Here is a 13,752-nt window from a genome sequence, read left to right on the forward strand (position 1 = left end):
TTATTAAGGAAGTTTGAAAACTAGGACAACCGATATCACTATTTAAAACCGGTTATGTTGTTAAGAAATATTGAAATCTACAACAAAACGATATAGCCGATGCCGATTGGGATAGATATGCTTCATAATGTCTGCCTTTTTTTTTTGGTAAGTTTTTTAAAAAAACTCTTTATTTTGATTTATAAACAATGATTATGAAATCGAATTGGTTGGTTTACTATCTCACGGTTTCTTTTGATATAACCAGCTCTTCCAAATGTATAATAATTCATATTTCTTAAAATATTTATTTCGAAATTATTAAATAAAATAGATAGTTATTTTAAGTCTTTTAGAAACTGAAATTTAAAGCAAAGCATACAAAATTTAAATTTTTAGTAGAATTATAAAGTGTAATTAATTATATAAATATAATTTGATTTTGAATGTAATGAAAGTGTATGTAATTATCACAAAGGACAAAAAATAGTTTTCTAAAGTTCCAAAAAAGAAGTGAAAGTAATAACTATATACCATATATATACAAATTCTTTGGTATATATAATTATGTAACAATATGTAAATTAATCCAATAACTAAAAGCATCAAAAAAAATGTCTCTCATCTTAAATTTTTTAAAGTTTAATTTTTATTTTGAGTAGGCAATGCTCGTACAAAACTGAATCAACCGGTATTGAAAATTGAATCCCCTGATCTTTCTAGAACTTATAGTTTTGTGCTTGTGCTTTTTAATTTCTACAAAAGAAAAAAAAAAATCTTTGATGATAAACTAAAAATGGAATATCTGGACCATTGTTGGATTGGTGCATTCAGATAAATTCCGTTCAGTCTAAAGAATTATGATTTAAAGCAATGTTCTGTTTATTTTTGTCATTTTGTGTTTGTTTGGCTAGTACCTGTGTTTATTATTTTAATAAAAGTAATGACACCACATTTGTATTTTGTATTTTTTTTGTTTGGCGTGCTTTCTGAGTCTTTTCGTTTGTTTCTAGGATTGTTTTTGAATCTTTATAGGTTATTTAGGAATTTGGCACGGAAAGAGCAAAGTGGAGCTATTTGGATGACTTTGGAGCATTTTACAGAAGGAAAAGAACTTGGACTCGGATCAGAGTAGCAGCGTCGACCGACACCGAAGGAGCATCGGTCGACGCCCATGTTTATCCGACGAGAGAAATAAGAAATTGGAAGTTTTACAATTTTACCCAAAGTTTTGCTAAATTACAACACAAGTCCCTGACGTGTTTTAGGACATATAAATAGTGTTTTTAGGTTTTAGAAAACCCTTAAGTTTTATTTTAGGAAGTTATTTTCTAGCAAGTTTTTGAGAGAGAGATATTGAGAGCTTTTGGGAGAGAAAGAGATCAGAAATGCTTTGAAGAGAAGATTTCTAAACTCCCTCTTTTTACTTTTAATATCTATTGCATGTTATTCAGAATGATTTGTTCTTCATTAAACATGTCTGAGTAATTTGCTTGTAGGTTTAGGGTTTTTCACAGGGTTTTTATGATTTATTAGATCTGTGATTTTTAGGGTTCTTAATCTTTTATGATCTTCATCTTTGGTTGTTCTTCACAATAATTCTTGATTGATCACCTAGAATTATTATCATACGGAAATTAATTGATATGAGAATAGAATTGTTTTCCTGATTAAAACCATTGATGAATAAAATTACTTTTTTTACAAAGAGATTTGGATTAGTGATTTTGTGAACTTATCTAAACCTGTTTTTAAAGCTGATTTTTCACTTAGAATTTTACAAAGAGATTTGGATTTTCTGGTTTTAAATTTAGATAATAATTGCAGTGAGAACTGAATTATTTTACCAAAAAGTTTAGAGTTCTAGATCTGATTTTTATTGTATTAACCCTAATTAATCTATTGAATTAATACTTCATAATTACCTGAGAAATTCCCTAGGCTTAATCTTTTGATTTCCTGATTTCACAACACCTTGATTTAATATTTTGCATTGTTTTCTTTTGTTTTTAATACAATTTAATCTGTTTAGCGTAATATCAAAAACTCTATAATTTATTGTGTTTGATTTTGAGTCTCTGTGGATTTGACCCCTAAGTACTACATTGATCTCTTGTTTGAGAGAGTAATCTAGGGTTAATTTGAGCATATCAAATTTTGGCGCCGTTGCCGGGGATCGAACCCGGGTCGCCCGCGTGACAGGCGGGAATACTTACCATTAGATTTGAGTTTTGTATTTCGTCTAAATTTTTCGTTTTATTTTCTACTTACACGCTTTTGTTTCTTTTCTCTTGTGTGTTTCAGGTATATGCCTAAGCCTAACACTAGGAAGAATCATACTGGTCCAGTTGTTAAGCTTACAAACCAAGAGTTAGGACAACTAGAGCGTGATAACACAAAAGCAGCCAAATCAGCCAAGATGGTCAACCCAATCATATTGAGACCAGATGCTGATGGTGTTTTGAGGGATCAAGAGGGCCACTTGTGCAATGAGCAGGGCCAAAAGCTTGATGTAGAAGGGAATATTATTGCTGAAGTTGCTGTCGAAACGACTAAATTCTGGTAGTTGACAAACATGCCGACGGTGTTGATCGACACCAACAGGGTATCGGTCGAAATCCCCTTCCTGCAAACAGACGTGGAGCTGCAAACCATGTCAACAATCCGGTTCGCAGACAGGAGAACAACCGAGACTTGATCAGGACAATTGCTGACTACAACCGGGCTGATCTTGTGTATGAGAACCGGTCTTCTATTATTCCTCCTCCATTCTAGAGGAATGATTTTGAGTTGAAACCTGCTTACTTTCAACTAGTTGGGCAGACACCTTTCTCTAACCTGCCCAATGAGGAGCCTTTGGACCACATAGAGCATTTTGAGGATCTTGTACCAGTATCAAGGCTAATGGAGTGACTGAGGATTACATCTTCTGCAAGCTTTTTCCTTACTCACTTGCAGGAGAGGCATCTCAGTGGTTGAAGCAGTGGCCAGCTGGATCATTAAAAAATTGGCGTGATGTCAAGGTAGCTTTCCTCAACTTCTTCTATGATGATGCAATGTCAGATGAGTTGAGAGTCAAGCTGTCCTCTTTCAAGCAAAGACCAGATGAAGCTTTCAAGGCCGCTTGGGTGAGATTCAAAGCCTATCAAAGGGACTGTCCACACCATGGTTTCTCAAGGGTTCAATTGCTGACCATTTTCTTCAGAGGGTGTGACTGGGAGTATCAGTTGGCTTTAGATGCTGCAAGTCATGGGAATTTCAAGACAAGATTTCCAGAAGATGCTGAAGCTTTCATTGAAAACTTGGCCTCCAGACAAGATTTCCAGATGATTGAAAGCTTTGATTGAAGATGCTGAACAGAAGAGATTACATGGAGGGTTTGATTCACACCAGTTAGCTTCTGTTAATGCTAAGTTGGATTCAGTGCACAATCTCCTTGTGGGTAAGAAATCTGTTCACTTTGCTGCTGAAGCTGAGACATATGAGCCAGAACCTGATCAAGAAAATCGTGAGGAAGAGGATGTTAACTATGTCTATGGGAATCAGGGACAGCAGTTTGGAAATCAGCAAGGTAACAGACCTTACAGTGGAAACAGCCAACGCAGTAACTTTCAAAGCAATTCTTCTGGTTTCACTCCCAAACCTGACTATCAAAAGCAGCAACAAAGCAGTGGATACACAAGGACCTATGGCAACAATTCATATCAGTCCCCACCTCCAAAAACAGCTGAGAGTAGTAGGGTGGAAGCTATGCTTGAGCAGCTTTTGCAAGGTCAAGAACAGATGACAGTAACCTTCAATGGGAAGCTTAACAATGTCTACACTGAGCTTAATGGGAAGTTTGAAGCTTTGAATATTCATGTCAAGAAGCTAGAAAGTCAGGTTGCACAGACTGTTGGGTCTGTTAAAAGGCAAGAGGGTTTTCTTCCTGGAAGAACTGAATCAAACCCCAAACATTCTTGTAATGCCATATCAGTAAGAGATGAAGAAGATGGTGAAATTGAAACTGCAGAAAAAGCAGAGCAATAGGCCAAACCCGAATCGGAGAATTCGACTTCAGATGATGGTGTCGATCGACACCACCTGGGTGTCGGTCGACACTCATCTCAGACGAAACCAGAAGCTGCAAAATCTGAGGTTCCAACAGCTGTTGAGAGGGTGTACAAGCCTAAGGTCCCTTTTCCTAAGCCAAGAAGGTCCAAGCAGGAGCTTGAGGAAGCTAGATGCAAGGCAATGATGGATAAGGCAATGATTGAGATGCCTTTGATTGATTCAGTAAAGCTTTCACCACCACTTAGGCGGTATGTGAAGAGAAAAGTATCCAATGGTTTAAGTCCTGAAGAAGGAGCACTGCTTACAAAAGATGTCAATGCAATTCTGTTGAACTAGTCTGTTCAAAGGAGAAAAGAGAAGAAGCAAGAAGTGATAGTCTCTGAGAGAGTGAGTGCAGCAATTCAGTGTAGGACTGCTAAGAAGTTACCAGATCCTGGAAGCTTTGTACTTGATTGCTCAATCTCAACAGGAAGGTTTGCATACTCACTTTGTGATCTAGGCTCTAGTATCAATTTGATGCCACATTTTGTTGTTGTGAGACTTGGGATGACAGAATTCAAGCCAACTCAGATTTCTCTTATCTTGGCTGATCGATCCCGAAGAATTCCTGAAGGTGTTTTAGAGGATATTCCAATTAAGGTTGGAAACTTCATGATTCTCACAGACTTTTTGGTGCTGAAGTATGATAAAGAGCCTAGTGATCCTCTCATCTTAGGAAGATCTTTCTTGGCAACAGCTGGTGCAATCATAGATGTGCAGAAGGGACACATAACACTGAATGTGGAAGGTTTGAGTCTGAACTTTGAGATGGATAAGCTGAGGAGAGCTCCTACTATTGATGGACAAACTTTTTCTGTTGAAAAAGTTTCTGCTACAAGAGCAACAAGCTCAGTATCGATCGATGCTCCATTAGCATCGGTCAACACCGCTCCACATCCGAGCCTGCACTTGTCCACAACTGATGCTCCAAGTAAGAAAACTGCTCCCAAACAGAAACCTCCCCACTCCACACTCCAGAGTCCTCAGGTAAGGCCAAGGTACACATCCTCTGCACCTAAACCCCCTCCTATCATCAACAATTTTTCAAAGGTACAAAAACTGTTTTGCAGTTAACCAAGCCACGAGATTATCGTAGAGTGCTTGTTTCTTCTGTTGATAATTTTGCAGGACATAAAAGAAGCAAACCCATCCCAAAATCCCGCCCTGGTCCTATTCCTCATGCCCTTGGTAGACCTCACTCTTCTACTGCTTATACACCACCTTGGATGAAGAGGTCATGCTATGGGAGGCATTCACTGCCACGTTCTGATCCACCTGATGCATGAGCTTCAACACAGTCAAGCTAATGACTGAAAACAAGCGCTTAGTGGGAGGCAACCCACTTCTAGGTTTTTCTTTTCCTTTTGAGTAATTTTTCTTTTTGCATTGAGTCAGTTTTTGTTTGAAATTTGTTTGAAATTATGAACTATCTATCTATCATATTGCTTTTAACTTGTGTTTGAGTGTCTCTTAACAGAAAAATCATCCAAGGATTGATCCATCAACACAACTATCTGCAACTAACAAGGACATACGGCCAAAAACACCATTCGTGATGAGTGTCGATCGACACTGAAATGGTGTCGGTCGACACCAGCTGGTAACCCGAAAACAGTTCATCTTTTTCTTACAATTTTCAATATGTTTTTGTTTTTTTAGCTTTCCTCTTACTTGAAAACACTGGGGAAAGTGTCGTTTAAGTCTGGGGGAGGTTACTACTAACTACTAACTTAGATTTGGGTTTTTAGTGTGTCAAAACCGATTTTTGTTTTTATTGAGTCAAATTTTTCAAAATTTTGGAATTATGATCTCTAACTAATGACTACTGTTCTTTGGCTAACACTCTAATGACTCTTGACTAAGCTTGACCTCAGAACTGAAGTGTTAAAAAGACTATGAGCTGTATCAACAATCCTGAAAGCCCTTATTCAAAGGATATCTAGTTAAACTAACATTGTCTCAACTTTTATCAGGATTTTAACCGGACTTAATCTCTTACTTTGGGGTTGGAAATCAGTGGACTAAACTTCTTTTTCAGGCCATACAAGACAGTGCAATTTTTCAAAGTATGTTTCCCCTCTCTCTTCCCTTCAGTGTTTTGTGAAAAAAAAAAAAAAGAGAGAAAGATCAGAAAAAAAAAGAGGAAGAATAAAAGATGAGATGATTTTGATCAGTTTAGAGAGGTAGGCAAATTACATGTGACCTCATTATTCTATTCTTGAATCAAATGATCACACAAAGCTTGAAAGCGAGGGATAGGTAAATTACCAATGACCCCGGTATTCGGTTACATCTTTGATTTGAAAGAAAAAAAAAAAAAAAAAAAAAAAAAAAAAAAAAAAAAAACAAGAAGAGAAAGTTAGGAGAAACAACTCATTAGAAGTGAGAAAAGGGAGAGGAAAGGAGATGTATGAAGAATGTATTGGCCTAAAGAGAGTCCATATGCCGCTGATCGATACACCAATGTAAGACTCACATGTACTTGCTTTAATTTATGTAATGAGATGACAATGGTGAGACTAGAGATTCCAGAGGATTATGGGATTTGAGTAAGTAATGTTGATGCTTTTCAAATGACAAAGTATATAAAGTAAGTTCTTGAGAGTTAAGGCGATGAAGATTGCGAAGATCAGTTGTCTGCAGTTGAGGGAGTTCCTATGTTTTCAAACCTCTTTCACAGGTCTAAGTTTCTGTTTTGCTTGAGGGCAAGCAAAGGCTAAGTCTAGGGGAGTTAATATATCATGGTTTTTACGGTTTTTAACCATGATATAAGTGTGCTTTTTGAGTCTTTTCATTTGTTTCTAGGATTGTTTTTGAGTCTTTACAGGTTATTTAGGAATTTGGCACGGAAGGAGCAAAGTGGAGCTATTTGGATGACTTTGGAGCATTTTACAGAAGGAAAAGAACTTGGACTCGGATCAGAGTAGCAGCATCGACCGACACCGAAGGAGCATCGGTCGACGCCCATGTTTATCCGACGAGAGAAATAAGAAATTGGAAGTTTTACAATTTTACCCAAAGTTTTTCTTAATTACAACACAAGTCTTTGACGTGTTTTAGGACATATAAATAGTGTTTTTGGGTTTTAGAAAACCCTTAAGTTTTATTTTAGGAAGTTATTTTCTAGCAAGTTTTTGAGAGAGAGATATTGAGAGCTTTTGGGAGAGAAAGAGATCATAACTGCTTTGTAGAGAAGATTTCTAAACTCCCTCTTTTTACTTTTAATATCTATTGCATGTTATTCAGAATGATTTGTTCTTCACTAAACATGTCTGAGTAATTATCTTCATCTTTGGTTGTTCTTCACAATAATTCTTGATTGATCACCTAGAATTATTATCATAGGGAAATTAATTGATATGAGAATATAATTGTTTTCCTGATTAAAACCATTGATGAACAAAATTACTTTTTTTTACAAAGAGATTTGGATTAGTGATTTTGTGAACTTATCTAAATCTGTTTCTAAAGCTGATTTTTAACTTAGAATTTTACAAAGAGATTTGGATTTTCTGGTTTTAAATTTAGATAATAATTGCAGTGAGAACTGAATTATTTTAACAAAAATTACTTTTTTTTACAAAGAGTTTTGGATTAGTGATTTTGTGAACTTATCTAAACCTGTTTTTAAAGCTGATTTTTAACTTAGAATTTTACAAAGAGATTTGGATTTTCTGGTTTTAAATTTAGATAATAATTGTAGTGAGAACTGAATTATTTTACCAAAAAGTTTAGAGTTATAGATCTGATTTTTATTGCATTAACCCTAATTAATCTATTGATTGATTTAATACTTCATAATTACCTGAGAAATTTTCTATGCTTAATCTTTTGATTTCCTGATTTCACAATACCTTGATTTAATATTTTGCATTGTTTTCTTTTGTTTTTAATACAATTTAATCTGTTTAGCGTAATATCAAAAACTCTATAATTTATTATGTTTGATTTTGAGTCTCTGTGGATTCAACCCCTAAATACTACAGTGATCTTTTGTTCGAGAGAATAGCTCTAGGATTAATTCGAGCATATCAGCCAACACACCTAAATTACTTAATTCGGATGGTGCAGCCAAATGGCTAATCATCTTATTATTTGAAGTTAGCTACCAATTTTATTATGAATCTGATTAATAACACAAAATTCTATAAAAATATTTAGTTATAAACTGGAGTGGTAAACTATTACGATAATAGTACAAAATTGTACCCAAAAAAAACTGATAATAACATTTTCAATATTATTTGATGATTGGTAGCTGTCAAAACGATACATCTCAATTACATCATAGCTATATAAAGATACCAATCAAAACCTATTTTCTCGTTATCATAAATATTAATATATCATATAAAGATAAAAAAAATATAGAAATTAATAAGTGTTATCCAATCATCATAATCATTATTCTTTTAATAATCTATATCTATTTTTTACTCAAATTTGATATTTAGCTTTGAGGAATTAAACAAAATAGATAATCTTTGAGGTCCAGATAAATGCAGATAATAATCGAAGAGATAATGCAAAATAGATAATCTTTCATATAAAGATAAATAAATATAGAAATTAATAAATTTCATCTAATCATCGTAATTATTATTCTTTTCATAATCTATATATTTTCAGTTTTACTCAAATCTGATATTTAGTTTTGAGAAATTATTAAACTAAAAATATAATCTTTGAGATCCAGATAAATTTTAGTTCTATCCTCTTCCAGACCTAGACTCGGCTTTGTTTCTTCTTTTGTCTCTACAGCCCAACGTCAAGGGTCTCACATTGTGGTAAGTCTCTCCCAACACATGTTCTTGTTCCTCTGTCTCATTTGAGTTATGATCTACTTCTTCCTTAGTCTATAGTGAGACTTTTGATTCATTATCCTCTCCTTGTATTTTCGACGATTCAATTAAACTAAGATTAATTTGAATCTGCAGAGTGAAGGGTAAATAATGTTAATAAAGTTTTCTGAAAAAAAGTTTTCCCAAAGTTGATATTTAGCTTTGAGTAACTAGATAATATTTCAAGTCTATATCTTTTCAGTTTTATAAGCATATGATTTGATAATGCAAAAATACAAAAACTGTATACAAAAATACCTATCAAAACCTATTTTCTAGTTATCATAAATATCAATATATCATATAAAGATAAATAAAAATATAAATTATTTAAGAAAAGTATTTATTAAATTTTTAGATAACATGTAAGAAAAAAGAGTCGTTGAGTTATCCGTTTTGCACTAATGAAAATCGTTGGATACAAATATTAACATGCAACATTGATTATATATGGTGAGGTTTATATTCTCGATTGTAATTAATTATCTATATGTGGTTGTTAATTCTTAATTATTTGTGCAGAGTTTAAATTCCAATTTGTTAAAGTTTCATATCATCGACGAAACTTTAAATAATCATATTACATAAGTATAACAAGTATAGTATAGGCTGTGTTGCTTGACAAAAAAAAAAAAAAAAAAAAAAAAAAAAAAAAAAAAAAAGACTGTGTTTTGGAGGCATTAACATTTCTATTAGATGATATGTTGGTGCGAAAAATAGCTAGTTCAATTTTATGTTCAATAATTGATTAATTATATCCTTTCAGGTTTTCCCATCTTCTTCGTTACCAAATGTTTAGGGTTTTCTCTTCGATTATCATTTTGTTTAGATTTTACGTAAAATATTAGAAATAAAATTATTGTTGAATTGTAATCTGCATCAATGTGGGTCTTACTCTGTTCTGTGGTGTATATAAGTCGTATCCGTATTATAAAAGTAACCTACATGTTATGACTTATGACTAAAAACTGAATTATAATGTATGCAAATTGATAAAAAGGAGGCTCCAATCAAACCGACCCAACCAAAAATTATTGTCCATACGTCGCCGTCCCAAACTAGATTATCGAAGATAATTCCAATTTTGCGTTTGCCTCCCAATATTAAATTTAAGGTAATGATAACAACTGGGAGCGGTCATAAAAGCAAGTTAATATACAATGGAATATGCTAGCTTTGGTGTATGATGTATCTATCTTATCGTGTAAACTGATTGCGTGGACGATTGGATCACTTATTTTAGCCTATTAATTTTTCTAAAAGAGAAAGATCCGTATTGGTTCAGATAGGATCAAAACTACGAAGTTAGAAGCTCACCAAAGTTGTTAACGGCATAGAAAAACATGATCAACGGAAGAAAACTTACCGAACGGTCCGAGCCAGACTTTCTTTTCATTTCTAAAATCTTTCGCATATAACAAAATCTTTTTTTTATTAAAAAGGTATATTTTACACTGAAAGTTATGACTAATGTAAATAAAAAATTGATGTGACTAAATATAATTTATTGTTATAAAAGTAAACAGATTATGTTACTATGCAGTGCATATATAAACAAAAGCTTCAAGATTGTTACAGAGTGACAACCTAAGATCACACTCTCGGAATAACGTTAAAAATATGGTGCATATAAAAAAGTTTATCAATTAAAATTCATTGTTATAAAAGTAAACAGATCATATTACTATGGAGTGCATATATAAACAAAAGTTTCAAGATTGTTACAGAATGACACCCTAAGAATACACTCTCGGAATAACGTTAAAAATGTGGTGCATGTAAAAAAGTTTGTCATGTAGAAAACTGTGTGAACTGTGAAGTTACAATAAAAGGGGTCAAAAAGTTTTAAAGCGGTATGAAGATTAATCAGTAGGGATAAGAGTGAAAGTGAAACACTATATATGAGCTAACACACTCGTGAAATTGTGGTGCATGCAAGAAAACTAAAAAAAACAATTTGGTATGTTGCTTTTGTAAACTCTTTTAGAATAACTCTTTTAAAGTAGAGTACTTAACAACCGAATTGAGTACAATATTAGATGAGAGATTCAGTTTTGTAAATCTTAAAATGAGAATTCTCATATATCAAAATAACTGAATTGAGTACAATATTAGATGAGAGATGTTTGAGAATATGTAGTATGTTGTCTATATATATATATGTATATATATGTCTAAACTTAAGTTTTCGATTTCTTTTTTATGCTTGTGAATTGATTGGACCTCTAACTTTGTGTTAGAGGGTAATCTGAACACTTCCGATAAGTATTAGAATTGAAAAGGATCCCAATTTTTTTTTTCTTTCTGAAAATGTGAAATTGTCTAATAAAATAGATAAGGGTCGGCTCTTTTGTTGGTCCTACATAATCAACGTTACTTTCAATTTCAGTTTGAGTTTAAAATATTTCAAATTGTTCTTCATTTTTACACTGATTTAATAACGTTTAGAATGTGAGTAAATCTAATGAATATGTGATACTGTGTGTCAGCCTGTCAGCCCTAGCTAGAACCGACCTTCAACTTGTCTCTGTCACCATTCATATCTCTCAAGGATTCATCCTAATAATTCAATATTAATCACTACATAATAAATAATATATCAAATCTATTTTAAAAAAATAGCAACTTGCAAACCTTACTAAAAGATATATTTGATTACATCATTATTTTGTCTAAAAAATAAATTTGGATGCATCTTTATAGATCACTTCATCGAATAAGAAACTATTACATCATTTTTGTATCATAAAAAAAAATACTAGAAATAACTGTAGTTTACGATTTCGAGGACTCTAATCATCATATTCAACATGATGATAATAGCCGACTATGTTAGACCATAGCCGACCGAAAGGTCAGGCCAATGAAGCATTTGCCAACATCGTTTTGATGACCACCTAGAGATTTTTGTTCTCTTTTTCTTCAAGAACAAACATCAAATTATTTATTCTTCTTTCTATGCAATAACCCTATTTAGAAAACAATATTTTCCTCTCATTCTTATTGATTTGGTGTAAGTTTCAAAAAAAAAATCTATAAATTAAATAAAGTTGTAAGAGTTTCTTTCTCTTGGAAAATATAATTAGGAAGAAAAACAAAAATAAATTGATGGTGTCAATCATTCTTTAAAAGGAATGTTCTCCCGTGCGACACTCTCTTCGTCACTTGGTTTGGAGTTTTCCTTTAGTCTGTAACTTTGTTTATTGTAGGTCTTACTCATCATAGGAGGCACTGATTGTAATTCCCCTTTTAAATGGAATGAAAAGGTACGTGTTTAAAAAAAAAAAAAAAAAAGATAAGGAACTATCGTTGTCATGGCTAACCGCGTTACTCAGCCGTTGATGGCACTAATTATTATCCGGGTCATTCAACACTTTTTGACGTCACCCACCCGATCATATGATCTAAAAAGAGTGTACAATAACCATAGTTGTGAGCCTGTGACTTAAACTGATCATACGGTGGAGGAGTTGCAGGACTTACTGCAGTTCTGTTGCCCGTTAGAGGATCAAAACAAGTTAACTAGGCCGGTTTCTGCAGAGGAGATTCGCAATGTGTTGTTTTCTATGCCACCCGATAAATCTCCGGGTCCTGATGGGTTTACTATCGAGTTCTTTAAGTCAACATGGGATATCATTGGTGTGGAATTTGTGATCGCCATTCAGTCTTTTTTTGTAAAAGGGTTCCTACCTAAAGGTGCAAATGCTACTATCCTAGCATTGATACCTAAAAAAGAGGAGTCCAGGGAAATGAAGGATTACCGGCCAATCTCCTGCTGTAATGTGCTTTACAAAGTAATCTCCAAAATTCTAGCTAACAGACTAAAGCTACTTTTCCTGAAATTCATTGCAGGCAACCAGTCAACATTTGTTAAGGATCACCTTCTGATTGAAAACGTTTGCTTGCTACAGAGTTAGTTAAGGACTACCATAAGGATACAATTTCTAGTCGATGTGCCATTAAAATTGATATTTCCAAAGCTTTTGATTATGTTCAATGGCCATTTCTTCGAAATGTCCTCTCTGCTTTGGACCTCCCTCCAGTCTTTGTGCATTGGTTAATGTTGTGTGTGTCAACAGCTTCATTTTCCGTTCAGGTTAATGGGGAACTTGCCGGTTCTTTTTCATAATTCACGAGGGTTAAGACAGGGTTGTTCCCTCTCTCCCTACCTGATTGTCATATTGATGGACGTCATATCCCGGATGTTGGACCCTGCGGCTGGCACGCAGTTTGGCTATCATCCTCATTGTCAACAACTAGGTGTTACACATTTGAGCTTCGCAGATGATCTTATGGTTCTTTCTGATGGAAATGTATGCTCTATTGAGGGTATTGTAGCGGTGTTTGACAGTTTTGCTAAAAAGTCAGGCTTGAAAATAAGCATGGAGAAGTCTACAATGTACTTGGGAGGGGTTGCTGATTCAGCATGTCAAGAGATACAAAACAATTTTCAATTTGATGTGGGTCAACTACCAGTTCGATATTTGGGTTTACCATTGGTCACCAAACGTCTAACCTCTTCCGACTACTCATCCCTTATTGAGCATATTAAGAAAAAAATAAGCTCATGGACTGCTCGGTTTCTCTCCTTTGCGGGCCATCTAAATTTGATTCACTGGGTGCTATGGAGTTTGAGCACGTTCTGGTTGTCTGCATTCCGACTTCCATGCCAATGTATCCTTGAGATTGATAAGTTATGATCTGCTTTCCTATGGTCAGGTCCAGATTTAAATCCTCATAAAGCTAAGGTTGCCTGGGTGGATATTTGTAAGCCTAAAAAGGAAGGTGGTATGGGGCTCCGGTCTCTCAAAGAGATGAATGATGTCTGTTGTTTGAAATT

The sequence above is a fragment of the Camelina sativa genome, chromosome 10, assembly GCF_030686135.1.
Source record: "Camelina sativa cultivar CO46 ecotype springtype chromosome 10, ASM3068613v1".
Classification (NCBI taxonomy): Eukaryota; Viridiplantae; Streptophyta; class Magnoliopsida; order Brassicales; family Brassicaceae; genus Camelina; species Camelina sativa.